Source organism: Alligator sinensis, unplaced genomic scaffold, assembly GCF_000455745.1.
Source record: "Alligator sinensis unplaced genomic scaffold, ASM45574v1 scaffold694_1, whole genome shotgun sequence".
NCBI classification, from domain to species: domain Eukaryota; kingdom Metazoa; phylum Chordata; order Crocodylia; family Alligatoridae; genus Alligator; species Alligator sinensis.
The window spans coordinates 1,439,656-1,456,751 of record NW_005842339.1 but is presented as its reverse complement, the minus strand read 5'-3'; the positions used below and the strand labels follow the sequence as shown (position 1 = coordinate 1,456,751).

General features: G+C 44.4%; 1 protein-coding gene and 1 long non-coding RNA gene across 3 annotated transcripts in view; one reads left to right on the top strand and one right to left on the bottom strand.

Moving 5' to 3' along the window:
• LOC102374992 overlaps window positions 1–17,096 on the bottom strand; it is a 372,914-nt gene that overhangs the window by 60,193 nt on the left and 295,625 nt on the right. The gene's annotated exons all lie outside the window — the stretch shown is intronic.
• LOC112551110 lies at window positions 3,327–16,046 on the top strand. Its single transcript, XR_003095274.1, has 3 exons — window positions 3,327–3,705; window positions 6,941–7,105; window positions 15,977–16,046. It is a non-coding gene; the product is annotated as an uncharacterized LOC112551110 (long non-coding RNA).

The following is a 17,096-nucleotide window of genomic DNA, read 5'->3' as shown; positions in this document are numbered from 1 at the left end:
CCTCCCTGAAGGCTGGCCAGTGTGGCCACCTGCCTTTCCACCACGCTTCATGGTGTGTTTCATGTCTTCCTTTTCAACAAATATATAAATGTATTTGTGTTCCTACATACATTCAAAAATGTAGGTATGGTGCAGTGAAGACATTTATGAAACCGACAGAAATATATCTTTCTCCCTATATAATCCAATAGCGTAGGTGTGATGCAAAGAATGAACATACAAAAACAAGGATAAATATATCTTTCTTCCTATATAAATTCTATAATGTATGATGTATGGTATGCTGCAAAGTTTTAAACGTATAGAAATAAAATAGAAATGTATTTTCCTTCCAATATAAATTAAATTCTATAGTAATCCTATCCAATATAAGTATAACATTCAAAAGAATAAATCAGTGAATATAATAATTAAATAAAAGCCCCTAAAATAAAAAGGTATTCTGAAATTCCTCTTGCTCGGGTAGGTGTTGTGGCAGGTGTTGTGGTTGATCTGAGGGTTGTGCCCATCTGGAACAAAGGTATAAGGTGCTGGGTCCAAATCCAGTGTCAACATGGACTACAAGGTGATCATTCTGGTCTGCAGAAGAATACCCAGCAGATGATATTGGGGTGCTTCAAGGTCCCTGAGACAATAGCTCAAGTAATGTGATCCAGAAGGTAGCTGGTAGTAAAACTGGTAAAAGGGGTGACATACAGATCCATCAACATTTAGGGAACCCCAGAGAATCCTCAGGACAGAATTCATCTCTAGAGGAAGTTGGTCTGTATCTCTTTTCCACTAGAATACTGATATCAGACTAGATTTTAATTTCACTACAGAGGGCAGAAACAGAGAGGGAAGAGCCAATGAGGCTGTTCTGTGCAGGAGGGACGCTAACCAAAGTCCTCTAATAATCAGTGGAGCAAAGTAGGATTAAAAGTTATGATTAATAAGGTATCATCATCTCAAGGGAGCAGAGATAAAGAGCTTCCTTCAGCAAGGGATTACTTTCTATAGAGCTGACCAGACCACTGGAGAGAAAACATTGGGGAGGATACGTAGCAGACTCTGTAAAAGTTCCTGATTATGTAGTAGTCCAGATCTCCCTATATGCAGCCACAGGCAATGTTTTTGGTCTTGGAATATAGAAACTGAACCCAAGCTATTAGATGGAAGGGAGGCCTGGAGATTCATTGGGTGTTCTTGTCTTTGATAGATTGTTGATGTGCATTCATTCTGGTGCACATTTGTTGTTTGGTTTCACCCACAGATTTTCTATCATGGCACTTGGTGCACTGGAAACCAGTAGAATATTGTTTGCTAGAACATCTTTGGGCAGATGTAGTAGGAAAAAGCTGTTAAACATGCTGACAGTTCCACTGTCCATGATGCAGGATGGATGTCAGTAGGCTTACAGGCCTTGTATCAGGCTACAGTTTTAAAAATGGGATGTGGTGGTTCTGTTTTTAATTGGCATGATAACGTTTGCCCTTTTTTTGGCAGTCAAGGGTTGAATTGTCCTTATGAGAAAGAATTTGTACATGGAATGTATGGAAGGTTTTGATATATAACAAGTTAGGTATATCTTTAAAAAAATTTAAATGATAGGAGAACCAAAAAAAAATTCTATCAATAATGGAGACATACAGAGATTTAAGACACACTGTATCAGAATTAACTAAAAAATAGCTCTGTAATTATGTTGTAGCTCTTATGCTTTAGGATTAAGACCAAGGGTCAGCAATGTTTTCCAGCAGGGGGTTGGAATGACCTGGATCGGGTGGGATCAGGCAGGTACTAGGGCCCATCCACCTCCTCTGCTTCTCCCTGCTGTCCAGCTGCAGCATGAAACAAGCCAAGCTCCCCCTCCACAAAGCCCTGTGCACCCAACTGCAGCTGAGGAGAGAGAAAGTCCCTTGCTCCTGAATGCTGTCAAAGCCACAGCTCCATGGGATGGATCCAAAGGCTTTGTGGGCCAGAACTGGCCTGTTGGGTAGGTTGTTGACCCCTGACTTAGATTATTCATAGCATTCATTATGATGGTCTAGCAGTAGCAGCAGTAAATGGGACCTGTTAGACTCTGTTTATCCATCTGCCAAGGCAATCTGAACCCACATCATTCATGTCTGGGAAAGCATGGCTGACAAGGTATAGGACAGAGTATGAAGCTTTGTATGAATCTTTGGTTCAAAAGACAATTCACAAACCTGGTTAAAGCCAATGGATGTGCAAATTATGCTTTTTCCAGGGTAAATAGAGCAAGAAATTAAGCCTCTTTGGGCCCTTATACACATACTCGGCATTTAGTCACTAAAAATGTTCATGGTTTAATTTTTCTTTCTTAGTTTAAGACAGCTAAATAAGTAACGTGGGTATGATTTACCACACAATGGCTTATTACTTTACTACCAGGTAGCATTTTAGGACAAGATTTGATATTTTGATTGGTTTATTTTCTTGGGTTGTGCTGGGTTGCTTTTGGGAGGGGAATTGTTGGTGGTTTTGCTTAAGAGACATGCATTTTTTGGGGTGGGGGGTGGGGGAGGCAGGTAAGTTCAATAGGCAGTGCTGCCTGCCTCCCCTGCAAAGACTCCTGCTTTTTTCTGGGCACTTGTTGCATGGGGTGCTGCTGGTTGGGAAGAGAAATCTTTTTATGCAAGGGTCCTCAAGAGTGAGTCTGCCTGCCTCCCCCTCACCCAGACATCGACACTGAGGCAAGACTCCATCAACTGCTGTGACAGTATGCAGAGACAAGCTTGAACTAGCTTTGAACTAGTTAGCTCAGGTACTGTTAGCGGCAAAGCCACAGTGGCATGAAACTCAGCACATGTTGCACAACCAGTCTGATTCTTAGTTACATCCAAGGGAACTAGCTTATCATCATTATCTTAGATGTTGTAACAAGGGGCCTTGAATCCACTTTGCAGGGGAGAAAGGGCAGAGTCCAGTAAGGAGAACAAGACAGACTGAGGCAATATCTCTTAGAGAAATATAAGGAAAGGGCACCAGCAGAGAATGGCCAGAAGGCCTCTGACCAGGCAATAGGATAGGTCTCCTGCCAAAGGACAACAGACCCAGGGAAAATGAGGTGGGGAAAGCGAGTAAGGCCTAACAGGCTACAAGGAAAACCAGCCTGGTACTGGGCCTATCCATAAGGATTAAGACGTGTGGAGAGGAGGGGACAGAATTATAGGATTTACCAGGTAGGAATAAAGTCCAACAAAAATAGACAACATAACTGAAAGGTCACTAAGCAGCAAAGCTAAATGAAGGAAATAGCATACTGGGAGACCCAGTAAAACCTCCTGCCCTATTAACTAGACTCCCTATCTCTGCAGGGATCCACACACAGAATAAGAGCAAGAGATGGCAGGCAAGAGAAGCAGGACACATGTGGAGAAGGTCAATTTAAAGCAGTGCAGGGAGCACAAGTGACACCAAGAGGTACCACTGCCAGCCCTGAAGGTGTACCCTGCTACAACTGGACATTGGCTGGGAACCTTTTGATGGCCATGGAGAAAATAATTTTTTCCTGCCTTGAGAACCTAAAGATGATAAAGTGGAGGCTGACTGACTGCTGCAGCACGTGACTCAACAGTGGGCAGAAACTCAGAAGTGCCAAAGTATGTTGGCCCAAATAAGTGCAAGGACTACACATCAGATTGAGAAAATGCAACAGTAACAAGTCCAGCAAGCAGAAGAGTAAAATATGTTATTTACCAGGTAAGAAATGTTGTTTGAACAACTAGCTCTGTCAGCCCAAAGGTCACTGGCTGTGGGAAAAATATCTCTGGAGATTTTCCAATGTTTTGCCCTGGAGAACATGACCAGGACAATGATCCAGTGTTCTCAGAGACATTCCAAAGTCATGGAAACACCAGATTGGAATAAACCCACCTGGGCAACCTGACTGGGGGCACTATTGATTGGATAGCCCAAGTGGCATATTGGGCACTCTCGAAAGAAGAAGCCTAGAACTGTAAGACAGTAAAAGGGGTCATTTTGAATTTCCTGGAAATCTCAAAGGAAAATTATCAACAGTGGTTTTGAAGTATAAAGACCAGAGGGTCATAAAAACCTAGGTAGTTAGCACAGTCTCTCAGAGATGCAGCCTATAAAAGGCTTTGCCTTTAGAAAAGCTTGAAAAGAAAACTGATAGAGCAAACTGTATTAGAACAGTTCCTGTGGGATTTAGAAGTAAATTAGGCAGCACAATCTGGCAGCCATAGAGGAAACCATAGAGGAAACCAACTGGCCAAAGCCTCCAAGGTGGAACAGGGAGCCAGGAATAGAATGGGTAACATGACATTCTTTTTGGACGTAGAATAGGGGTCATGACCAAAAGTTAAAGAATAGTGACTATGAAACGATAGAGTTCAAGATCCTAAGGGAAGGAAGGAAGGAGAACAGCAAAATAAGGACACTGGACTTCAGAAAGGCAGACTTTAACAAACTCAGGGAACTGGTGGGCAGGATCCCCTGGGAGACAAGTTTGAGGGGATGGTTTAGTCAGAGGGCTGAACTAAATTGACCTTGTAAGGTCATTTCCAGCCCTGCTTTCCTATGATCCTATGATTACTACAGATCTCTATGCATCCACTTCATCTCAGCAGCTGCCAATGCAATATCCAGAAAATGAAAAGGGGTAGCCTTGCCAAATGAGGGAGAATGGAAATGAGGGACCCGCTGCGGGCTGGACAAAAACCTGCCATGGGTTGGGTTCAGCCCAGGGGCTGTATTTTGCCCACCCCTGAATTGGTTGCTTAGATCAAACTCCCTAGCTAGAACCCAGATTAGAGGGAGACCTTAGCTTTTTTAACTGGCCACTGAAAAAGGTGGTTTGAAACTCCTGGCCAAGAAGAGAGACCTATTGAGAACCCTGATTAACAGGGGTAAAGACCATTAAGCTCAGAGCCTGGGGTAGGAGGGAGGGTCAGAGACCTGCAATGGAATAATTTGGGCTATTGTTCATGGGTTGGGACTCAACAAGTCTTTGCCAAAGATTCGGAGAGCTTTGAATCCATTCGGACCTTTAAATTGGTCCCCTGATTCAATTCAGATTCAGAGATTCGGCCACCGAATCGGGCCAAATCTCCTCCGAATCAAATCACCACCTGAAGCTTTGCACAGCCCTCGTAATTAGGTTTAGTCACATCATCATCATCTTCATCCAAGCATTAAAGCAAAGTGTTTCATTCATCTTGTTCCAAGTTTGAACAAAGGGGTTTTTCCTTCCAACTGAAAAGAGACAGGATCTGAGCTCCTGAAATTCTTGAAACCTCCTCAAAGGGATGCTAAAGTATCCTTAAGGGAATTCTTTAAAGATAGGATCACTGTAAAGCTCTGACATGTTTGTAGAGCTTTCCAAGAGATTATTTTATCTGTCAGTGCCAATCCTGGGGAATTTCAAGGCTGACAGAGCCAAGGTGTCATGTCTTACATGGCTGTTCAGTAGCTGAAGGTTTTATCAATTTTATACTGCTTTCAACTTGCATCAAACTGACACCCAAGTGGATACTAATCTGTCCTATCTTGAATCTTCCTAGAACAGGAAGAGTGAAGTGGAGCTGGGTGAATGAAAAACATAGCATTTCCAAGTATTTGCTGGAATAAAAACGAAAGCGTGTCACATAGTGAAGTCAGTTTTTATTCAACTCTCACAAGCATTCATACAGCGGTTGTTTGCTTGCTTGCAAGGCTGTTCTAGGAAATCAAAAAGGATTGCAAACATCTGCAAAAGTGAGTTAGCAGAAAGTCTTTTAACAGAAGCATTTAATATGACTGCCTCCAGTCACAGACCAGATCCCTATTTTGACAAGCACTGTAGAAAAAAAGCTTGCAATCTAAGTAATTCTGAAATTGCTTTAATTCCTTTCCTGTTTTTAAAATGTGGTCATCAAGGGGGTGGAAAGAATATACAAGTCCTATACCACAAATTGTGTCTAATCCAAAACTTATAGTTTGATAGTTTCATAGTTGTTAGGGGCTGGAAGCAACCTTACAGATCATTGGTTCCAGCCCCCCTGCACTTGGGCAAGAAAGACTCTTGGGGTCCGATGACCCCAGCAAGCTGGGTGTCAAGATGTTTTTTGAAGATCGCCAGGGTGGGTGACTGTACCACCTCTGCGGGAAGCCTGTTCCAAAACCCTTGGCACTCAATTTGTAAAGTAGTTTTTCCTTATGTCCAGTCTAAAGCTATCTTCAATGAGTTTGTGCCCATTGTTTCTTGGCCTCCTCTGGGGGGGCCTTGGTGAACAGATGCCCTCCCAGGCCCTGAGGTGCACCCCTAATATACATATAGACTGCCACCAAGTCCCCTCTGAGTCTTTTCTTCTCCAGGCTAAACAGCCCCAAGTCTTTCATCCTCTCCTCATATGATTTGCTCTCTGGGCCTCTAATCATATGCATGGCTCTCGTTTAGACTCTCTCAAGCTTCTCCATATCCTTCCTGAAGTGTGGCACCAAGAACTAGACGTAGTACTCCAGCTGCGGTCTCACCAATGCCAAGCAGAGCAGGAGAATTGCATCCTTAGCCTTGCTTGAGATGCCTCTGTAGATGCATGCCACTGTTTGATAGCTCTGCCAGCTACAGTGTTGGCTATCTTTTAGAACGCTGCCTTCTGTTAGCTTATCAGTAATGGAGTCTTTGATAATTTTTTCCAGGATTTTACCAGGGATTGAGGTCAAACTGATTGGCCTGTAGTTCCCTGGGTCCTCCTTTCTCCCTTTCTTAAAGATAAGCACCACATTGTCCTTCTTCCAGTCTTCTGGGACCTCTCCCGAGTGCCATGAGTCTTCAAATAACTTTGCCATGTTGGCCAGTTCTTTTAGCACACTCAGGTGCAGTTCATCCTATCTGGATACAAGACCACAGCTCCATACCTCCTCTACACCAGGCTGCATGCCTCACAGACTTTGAGTCACCAATCGAATGGAATACTTGTCCCTTCATTTCCAGGTTACTCATGGAGCCCCAGGAACAAAATCCTCTGAGGACAGGCCCAGACCTATCAGCCAACACAACCAGCTCCCAACCTTAACGAAAGACCAAAGGCATGGCAGTTGAGAACATGACACCAGAGTGTGGCAGTGGCAGAGCTGATCTTCACCTTGACAATGCACGGTAAGATGTCGGGCAGGAGAGGACCAAGGCCATATAGCACCTACTCCTGACACTGGCCTCCGCAACTGGCTCAATCCCAGGGCTTATATAACTCTGGTCTGAGGCCTCTTCTACTTATGTGAAGCCTGGCCTGACTACAGGGCTGCTCTTTAACGCTTGCTCTGCTGGCTGCCCATGCTCTGCCCTTAAAGGGGTCACACTGCTCTCTAGGGGTGTGAGAAATGGGCTGTATTCAATTCGGATTCGGCCCGAATCGGGGACAGTGATTCGATTTCTTGATTTGGATCGCTGTCCTCAATTCACTTCGACCGAATCTGAATCTGAAGATTCGATGCTGATTTGGAGGCTCAGTGATTCTGCCATAGACACAGCTTTAAATATTGTTTCTATATACCTCGAGGCACCAGGCATGGCTTGTGAACGCTGTGATGGTGGGGTGCATGGACCATCCCACAGGAGTGGAGGGGGCCCCCTGCATGCTCAGCCATGAACATGGAAGTGGACCGGAAGTACTTCCCGATCCACAACGAAGCATGCAAGGGGCTCCCCTGTGCCCCCCCACCCCCTCGGCTCTGCGATTTGCCACAGAGAGACCCCAGGTGCCCCCCCCAGACCCAGGAGGCACCAGTTGCTAAGCTGGGAGGTACAGGAGGGCCCCCCATGTGCTCCGCAGCAGACCCAGAAGTGGACTGGAAGTGCTTCCGGTCCACTTCTGGGTCTGCTGCTGAGTGCACTGGGGAGCTCCCTGCGCTCCTGTGGGACACTCCATCCACCCCACCATCTCAGCATTCACAAGCCGCCTGGCACCTTGAGGTATGTAGAAAAAACATTTAAAGTTGTCTCTATGTCCGAATTGCCAAATCTTTCTGAATCGATTTGGAGGGTTCTGATTCAATTCAGAGAGATTAAAGGGTCTCCTGATTCAATTCAGATTCAGAGATTTGGCCACCAAATTGGGCCAAAACTCCGCCGAACAGAATCAGGGCCCGAAGCTTCGTACAGCCCTACTGCTCTCCCATAAGAGGGCCAGGCTTATAAAGGTATTGTAGTGCGCAGGTTTGTTATTACCCTAAAATAGAATAGTTTTCTGATAAGCATACTGTTAGGTTTACAATAATTTAGATTATTAAAAAGTATTAGCTTTACAGCTGAATACAAGGCATGACCTGTGGCCTAGCAATGCAGCTGACCACAAGGCAGTTTGATAGCTAAGCCTTTGCTTGTGTCAAGTAATCATTTTAACTGTATTAAACATTTTCTGAGTTAAAAAGTGGATCTGTGTCTGTGTGCTGAAAAATCAGCTACAGCAAGAAATAAGATGAGACAGGAAAACCATTGTTCTGGGTGCAGTGGTTGTGTCCTTGAGAAATATCTACTACTATATAAGGTTTTGCTAACATATTATAATGTTACTGTTACTTAACTTTTAGCTTTTAAAAAGTGCTAGTTCAGCTTAATAAAAATATGCTGTTACAAAGATTTAAAAAGCACCGCCCAAGTATTGCTTTTTTTGTTAACCATGAAGTCTTGCCTTGTTATAATAAATATAAAAGATCACCTCACCCTTGAGGGGGGGCCATTTTGCCTTTTGCTGGCTTTATGGTCTTTGCTCGAGCAAATAAACAACTGTCTTTCTTTACCCGCGTTGTCTGTCAATCAAATTACAGCGTTGTCTGTCAATCAAATTACAGCTAGACAACGAACCTTAGGGAGATTTCTCCCACCACAGTATACAGCTTGTCTTGAAAAGGGAAACTGTCTTATAAATGTATGCGAGGGACAAGAATTTTAGGGTGATATCTTTTATGGCACCAACTATGTAGTTAGGATAGAGTTAGGCAAGCTTTCAAATGCAAGACATTTTTCATTTATCATGGGTGTATGTAGAAGAAGAATGGCTTGCAAACTGGACTCTGTACACATGTACCAACCCTCCCGCCCCAATTCTCCCTGAAGTGTGTGCGTACTTCAGGTGCCCAACTGTGAATATACAACCTTCTTTACAAAGTGCGTTCAGGCTCTCCTTTTTGGAGCTCACTTCCCACGCAGCTGGAAATGTGAAAAGTACAAAAGCCAAAAAGAAAAAGGAACAAAATGCACTAAATGACCAGGAAAACATTTTTTTATAGACAAAGATCACTGTATCTCCCTTGCAAATTTTCAGCGACTGCCATAGTGTGTGTGATATACTGGAAAAGAAAATTGACCTTTTATCACAAGGCCAGAAAATCTCATTAGACCTAAAGTCAGTTTGTAGGCAAGGAAGTGAAAGTGCATCAAACTGGCTGCTGGTGCTGCCAGCTCATCAAGGCTAGGGTCAGGCATAACACATTAACCAGTTTAAGGGCAGTATCTAGAATGTACCTTTAAAGGGGCCTGCAATGGAACGGTCCAGTTTTCCCCTGGATGCCCTTTGGCTGCCGTTTGTTGGTGGTAGGTGATTCTCCCTGCAAGCTGTGAGTGTGTGTTGCTGAACCATGCTTCCTAATAAAGTCAAAGCTGTTTATCATCCCACCTATCTCTGCTAAATGCTGACTCAAGGACAGAACCCCAAGGGGCACAGAGGTCTGAGTGAGTACCCCATCCCTGGAACCTAGTGGCCTAGGGTAAACATTACATGATGTCAGAAGTGACCTGTCTCTCCGTGCACTCACCAGCAGCCTGAGTAAGGGAGTTACAGCTTTCACCTGCAACTAAAAAAAATTAGTAGTAGTAGTAGTAGTAGTATTAATAATAATAATAATAATAATAATACTGGAGCATTTCAAACCTCCATCAGCATTATTCTTTACTGGAAATCTTGGGGAGAATTGGAGGAGATGGGAACAGAAGCTTTGATTATACCTTGCAGTCACAAAGGCCAAGGAAGAGGCAGAGGATTATAAAATTACAGTCATGCTTCACTGCATTGGGGATAAAGCCCTAGAAATTCACAACAACATGCAAGGTGTGTTTGCAGACCCTAATAACAAAACCCTTACAGAGGTGCTTGCAGCATACAAGAACTATTGTGAACCCAGAAAAAAACCCTGTTTTTGAAAGGTATCAGTTCTGGCAACTTAGATGCATTGAGGCTGCAGGCATAGATGGTTTTGTCACAGAGATCAAAAATAGAGCACGGCATTGTGAATTTGGACCTGCTGAGGATGTTATGTTGAGGGATAAAATTGTCTTCAGCATAACTGACTGTAAACTCAAGGAGAGGCTTCTGGAAAACTCCTCCCTCACCCTGGCACAGGCTGTGGATATCTGCAGGGCAAAGGCTCTCACAAGTGCCCAGGGTCATGTTATGGCTGCAGAAGTAAACCTATAAACAGCTGAGCAAAAGTGAAACTGCCATAGCACTGTGCAAAGGCAAAAAAACCCCCAATGGCGTTTGCTCCCCCGGAGGGCCACAAAGCTGCAAAAGGCAAAGGTTGCAAAAGGTGTGAAAGCACACACAAACCTAAATCCTGCCCCGCGTTTGGAGAAACTTGCTACAAATGCTCTGGAGTGAACCACTTCTCAAAAATGTGCAAATTAAAGGGAGATGCTCCGAAGTCTGGAAAAAAAAAAGAGTCAGTACCCTGTATATGGGCACAATGTCAGTGAAACAGCACTCACAGGCCCTTGACAACCTGAATGCCTGGTATAACACAGTTATAACTGCTTGTTTATCTATTTTAAGTTAGATAGTGGAGTGGAAGCAAACACTATTCTAGTAGATGTAGCAAAGGCCCTGCAAGACAAAGTACGCAAGGCTCAAGCTCATGTTACATTGGTTGCATTCGGCGGTGCACGCATCAAACCAAAAGGTGCGATCATTGCACGCTGCAAATCTGGTGCTAATGCATCCAATTTAACTTTTTATATAACAGACAATAGTGACCCACCAATACTTGATAGGGTGGCATGCACAACCTTAGACCTTATTAGACAAGTCCATGGAATGACCCTGACAGTACCTACAACCAAGGCGGATCTTCTCAAACCATACCCCAACGTTTTCAAAGGTTTGGGCCAATTTACTGGTGCCAACCACATCTATGTCAACCTGATGGCACCACCAGTTGAGCATGGGTGTAGAAAAATTCCCTATGCAACCCTAGGCAAGTTGAAGACCACCCTTGAAATGCTGGCAGCTAGGGGAGTCATTATGAAGGTGACTAAGCCCACACCTTTGGTCAATAGCATTGTGGTCACACAAAAGAAGGATGGTTCACTAAGACTTTGTCTAGACCCACAAGACCTCAACAAGGCAGTGTTGAGGCAGCACTCTTCTATTCCCACTGTGGAGGATATGCAGAAGAGTTTGTCTGGTAACAAGCTGTTCACCATTCTTGATGAAGAGGATGGCTATTGGCACGTCAAATTGGACAAAGACAAATTGGCCAGTCTATTTCACTTCACTCGCCTTCCCTTTGGTATCAAGTTGGCTTGCGAAGTTTTCCAACAGAAGAATCGTGAGTGTTTTGGTGACATTCCGGGAATCCATATAATCGCAGATGATGTGCTCATTGCGGCAGCTACCAAAGACGAGCATGACACTATCCTGAAACAAGTCCGAGAGAGGGCACGTCTGAACGGAGTAAAGTTTAATAAGGATAAAATACAGTTTTTAGTCAACAGCATTAGGTATATGGGCCATATCTTCTTAAAAGATGGTGTCAAACCAGACTATGAAAAAGTGGAAGCCATCAACAGGATGCCCCCTTCAACAGACAAAAAAGGCCTTCAAGGACTCCTCGGAACCATTCCGTACTTGGTGCAACATATTCCAGATGAGTCAAGCCTGACGGCCCCACTGAGAGCGCTTCTCAGGAATGATGTTATCTGGCAACGAGGATCTGAGCATCAGGAAGCCCTGGATAAGCTCAAGCAAACCATCACAATAGCACCTGTGCTCAAGTACTTCAGCCCAGCAGAGCAGCTGGAAATCCAAGCTGATGTGTCAAAAGATGTCCTAGGAGCATGTCTGTTTCCACAGAAGCAGCCACTCGCATATGCTTCAAGGACTCTAACAAAATCTGAGAGAAATTATGCAGAGATTGAAAAAGAACTTCTGGTAGTTGTCTTCGCCATGACAAAGTTCCTCAAATATGTGTATCGCACCCAGGTAAGGGTCCAGTCAGACCACAAGTGATTTTTGCAAAGCCCATCAGAAAGACTCCAGCACGGCTACAGAGGATGCTGTTGCAGCTCCAAAAATACGCTGCAGAATTGCGGGGGGGTAGCAAGCAGCAGAATGCCGCAGAGCAGCAGGAAGCAGGTGGCGTGGGTTTTGAATCACTGGATGGAGCCATGCCCCCCTGTCTGTCTCGCACGGGGGGCATGGCTCCAGCCCAAAATGCCACGGCATCCTGAAGGTACACCGGTGTGCTGTGGCACAATGGTTGGGAAATGCTGCTCTATACCAAAGGCAAAGACATGACAGTGGCTGACACGCTTTCCAGAGCCACAGTGCTCATCCCTCCTCCTGAATCTGATCGTTTCCACTCAGAGAAGGTGGCTCACAGTCTGACTGAAATGGAGCCACTCAGTGGCCAGTTAGTCCAGCAGTTACAGGAGCACACAAAAGCTGACAATGAACTACAAGCCCTTAGAGATCAGCATCTTAATGGATGGCCGAGCAGGCAAAAACAAGATAGACCTAAACTACAGCCTTACTGGCCTCTCAGGGATCAGATCCGGATTCAGGATGATTTGATCATGACTGGGCTGAAAATAATTATTCCACATGTTGCAAGGACCAACATATTGATATTGCTTCACTCGCCCAATCAATTCTGAGTTCGAAAGCACGAGCTCGACAAACCATGAATTGGCCTAAGATGAATGCCCACATCAAGCAATGGATTGGGAATTGCACACTTTGTCAAGAACTCCAACCCAGTACTCAGAAAGAGCCCATGATCTCACGTGAGATCCCAGATCTGCCTTGGCTAAAACTGGCAGCAGACATTTCTGACCTATGGGGACAGTCTTATTTGATAATAGTCAACTATTACTCCATGTACCCTGAAGTTTTGCACCTGACAGACAAGATGGCTGGCATGGTAGTAACCAAAATGAAGTCTGTGTTTGCTCGCCATGGCATACCTAAAGAAATTGGTTGTAATCACGTGACATTTGCAAGTCACATGAGGAAACAATCTGCAATTGACTGGGGCAAAACCATCACCCACTCTAGTCCAGGTTATTCACAAGCCAATGGGCAGGCTGAACACATAGTTCAGACCATCAAAACAACGTTTAAGAAGACATTGCAAGACGGCTTAGATCTACACCTGGCTTTACTCAATCTCCGGAACACGCCCATTACAGGTCTTGGGTATGCTCCAGGGCAGCTTCTGATGGGGAGACTTTTGCACAATACCCTCCCTGCTACAACAGTGGTGCTGACTCCAAAGCTACCATTGAATGCCTCCCACAAGTTGCGGAAACTTCAAAGGTGCCAAAAGAAGCAGTATGACCATGTCTGAGTAGAAAAGGTGACCAAACGCTCAGCCCACATGCCAGACCAATGCAGAACATGAGAGCAGGCCATGTTCAGCGTGTGAAGAGCCCATGATCATGATGCTGACCAGCTCGTGATCAGACAGCCTTAACGAATCAGGAGCTGCAGGAGAAGCGTGCCTGCCTGGCCAGCAGACGCTCTCTCTTAACTGTAAATCAGCGGCCTCCTCTGATTGGCTGAAGAGTTTATAAAAGGGACAGCGTGCTAAAGCACAGGGTCCCGGGTTCCACACAGGCCCTCGGATAGGACTGATCACCCTGTCCAGGAATCCGTGTCCCCATGGCTGAATAGTCATACGAATAGTCATACAAACAGTCACACTCTGGCTATTATTTCACTGAATAGTGAGCTCTCCATCCGCACGTACATCGGAAAAAGCAATTGCTATCTCCTACCTATCATCTTTAACTACTGCTTCACCACTGTCGTTTTGTTGTGTAACCACTGTTGAAATCTTACTGTAAGTAAACGTTAAGTTCAATTTTACTATCTTCCAACTGAGTCAGTGTCCCTTTCATCCCCGGCCTGTATGCAAGGCGGGTTGGTCATCCACCCGCCCCCCCGGTTCAACTGGTAAACCGCCGTGCTGCGGTTGCCGACAGACCACACGGCTGCATTCTTGCCACCACTATGAGGGGCGAAGTAAGCAGGGATGCAAACAAATACAGGTTGGATACCAGCATCCATTATGGTTAAAATGGGATGAGCCACGTTCCTATGTGGTAAAAACCCACTGTGGTAATGTCTGTAGGAGGAACAGAAGACACTTAAGAAAGGATTATTCATTGATACCAGCAGAACATGTTGATGCACCTCAAGACATGGCAGCAGAACAAACATCAGAAGTAAAACCAGACCACCAAGAGCAAGGGTTTCATTACATTTCAGAGAATCCACCAGTACCCAAAGAGACACCTGATGAGACCACACAAACTAAGAGTGAACGTATGGTGAAGTTGCATGTGAAGTACAAGGACTATGTAACAGGATAGCAGTAAAGGCTAGACCCTATCGGTGAGCCAAGTGCTAGCAACCTCTGGCTCCACAATCCTAAAACATTCCACGTTAAAGTAGCTACTGAAAAACATTCATCTACTTAAGAGGAAGCTCCCAGAGTAAAGAAGGGGATGTGGTATATGGAATGCACCTTTAAGGGACCTGCAATGGAACGGTCCAGTTTTCCCCGGGTACCTGTGGCTGTGGTTTGTTGGTGGTAGGTGGCTCTCCTTGCCAGCTGTGAGTGTGTGTGTTGTTGAATCATGCTTCCTAATAAAGACAAAACTGTTTATCACCCCACCTGTCTCTGCTGAATGCTGACTCAAGGACAGAACCCCAGGGGCGTAGAGGTCTGAGCAAGTACCCCATCCCTTGAACCCAGTGGCCTAAAGTAAACATGATATAAGTGATCATAAAATGGTTTTAACCTGTAACCAAACAGAAGTTCAGTACACATAAACCAGTTTCAAAATGGCTGAAACCAGTTTAAGATAGATCTGGATGAATGCAGTATCAAACTTAACTGATTTAGTTAACATCAGTTTGCTTCATTGTTGGTTCAACCTACACAGCTCCAAAAAACCTGTGAAGATTGAATTAATTCAGCCTCTGGCTTTGACTGTCTGTACTTAGCCCAAGAGTGAACGATGAAGTATCTCAAAATCCCGGCTGGTTCATCAGCCTATGCTGAAGATCTGGTCACCATCTTGGGACTAACTTCCCTGTTTTTAATGGGAGAGCTCTTCAAGTTGCCTTTGATTCCATCCTCCCACATGCTGGTTCTAAAGAGTGAGGTGCCGTATGCTGGTATTCTTACCAATAAAGTAGCCTTACACTGTGCCCGAATGGACCTCCCTGCAGAGACTTCTATATGCTCCATAAAGGGATGTTTCTGTTTATTAGGATGCTTCGTGGTGTTGGCTTAAGATAACATTCTCCTCAGGAAGGTGTTGGGAGAGTTAAAGTGCTTTAAAGTGAACTGACATGTTATTGAACCTTGTAATCTGAATACAACTGTTATATGAAACATTTAATATATACGCATGTAACATATAATCTTATGGAGGGTGCAGATTAGGGCTGTGCGAAATTTCGCCAGCTGTTTCATTTCAACACTGTTTTGACTCATTTTGAGCTTGAAAGAGTGAAATCGAAACGAAACAAAGGGCTTCAAAACAGACTCAAAACAAAACAAGGTGAGTCTGCGATCAGGCTGGGGAAGGGAACTGAGCCCAGCTGAGCTGAGTTTCCCTCCCCAGCGCTAGGATCTGGTTGGGGAAGGGAACTCAGCCCAGCTGGGATGACTTCCCTTCCCCAGCCCAGTAGCATGATTTCAGTGATGTTATTTTCCTTTTAACTGTACCCATTTTGCCTTTCAGGGACATGCCCTTGTAAGCTGAGTCCAGCTTTGGCACTGCACTTGTTGAAGATCCAATTCCAGTCCAGGAAGTAAGGGATATTTTACTGACAGTGTTAGTATGTTAAAGTGCAATAATACTTCTGGGTTCTGGCAAACTATGGAGTATGATGAAAACTGATGAATCCACAATATTATTCTACCCACAGTTTTTCACTGACCCTAATTACAACTTTGTTGCTAAACCTTTATAATTTGATTTTTAACAACATGCCAAAAACACAAGAGCTCAGCAGTTTACACAGCAATTGTGTGTAGTTTCTGGAACAAATATACTCTGGCTGTACTTGGTATTATGATAAATAATTAGAATATATTTTCACAGAATACAAATCAATTTAAGTACAGCAGAAATTAATTGCTAAACACTGAGGACTCACCGGCAGACAGACGACCCAATCCTCTAAGTCAATGGATTTAGAATATGCAATACCTCACAAAATTGGGCCCTCAATTCTTCTTATTTAAAAATCTTAAAGTTGTACAGTCTATTTTAGCACTGACGGAACGTGACAGAGACTGATGCTCTCATTTATGGTGAATGTAATCCTCTCCTGTTCATAGGCCCAACAAAAGTTCCAGCCACAACTGAAAAACATGAGAGATGCCATGCTGGGTCAGACGTTCTTTCCCAGTATCCTGTATCTCAGAGTGGAACAAAGTGAACGTTAAGAGGGAGAGTATTTACGTAGGGCCTGTCCAGACTGATTTGTACTCTGCCCCTCTTCCTTAGACACCAGAACTTAGAGGCCTGGAAAGTCCTGAATCAGAGGCTACAGCCCTACTATCAAATTTAACACCCACTGATGTGCCTGTTGTTATATCCTTGAAGTAGCGCCCAGACTTTATGCACAAGACAACAAAGTGCCAACTTCCTCTTCCTTCCTCAAGTTCTCTGTCCATGTTCCTCACCCTGGACACTGAGTTGGTTGCCAGTTCTGGAGGCAATATGAGAGTTCAGTCTTCATTGACCTTTCACCCTTTGGCCCTGCTCTGACTGTCAAGTAAGAGACAAGCAACGACAACAGTGGTGAAGATTTCATAAGTCAACACAAATGGGACTGAAATTTATAACTTCCTTC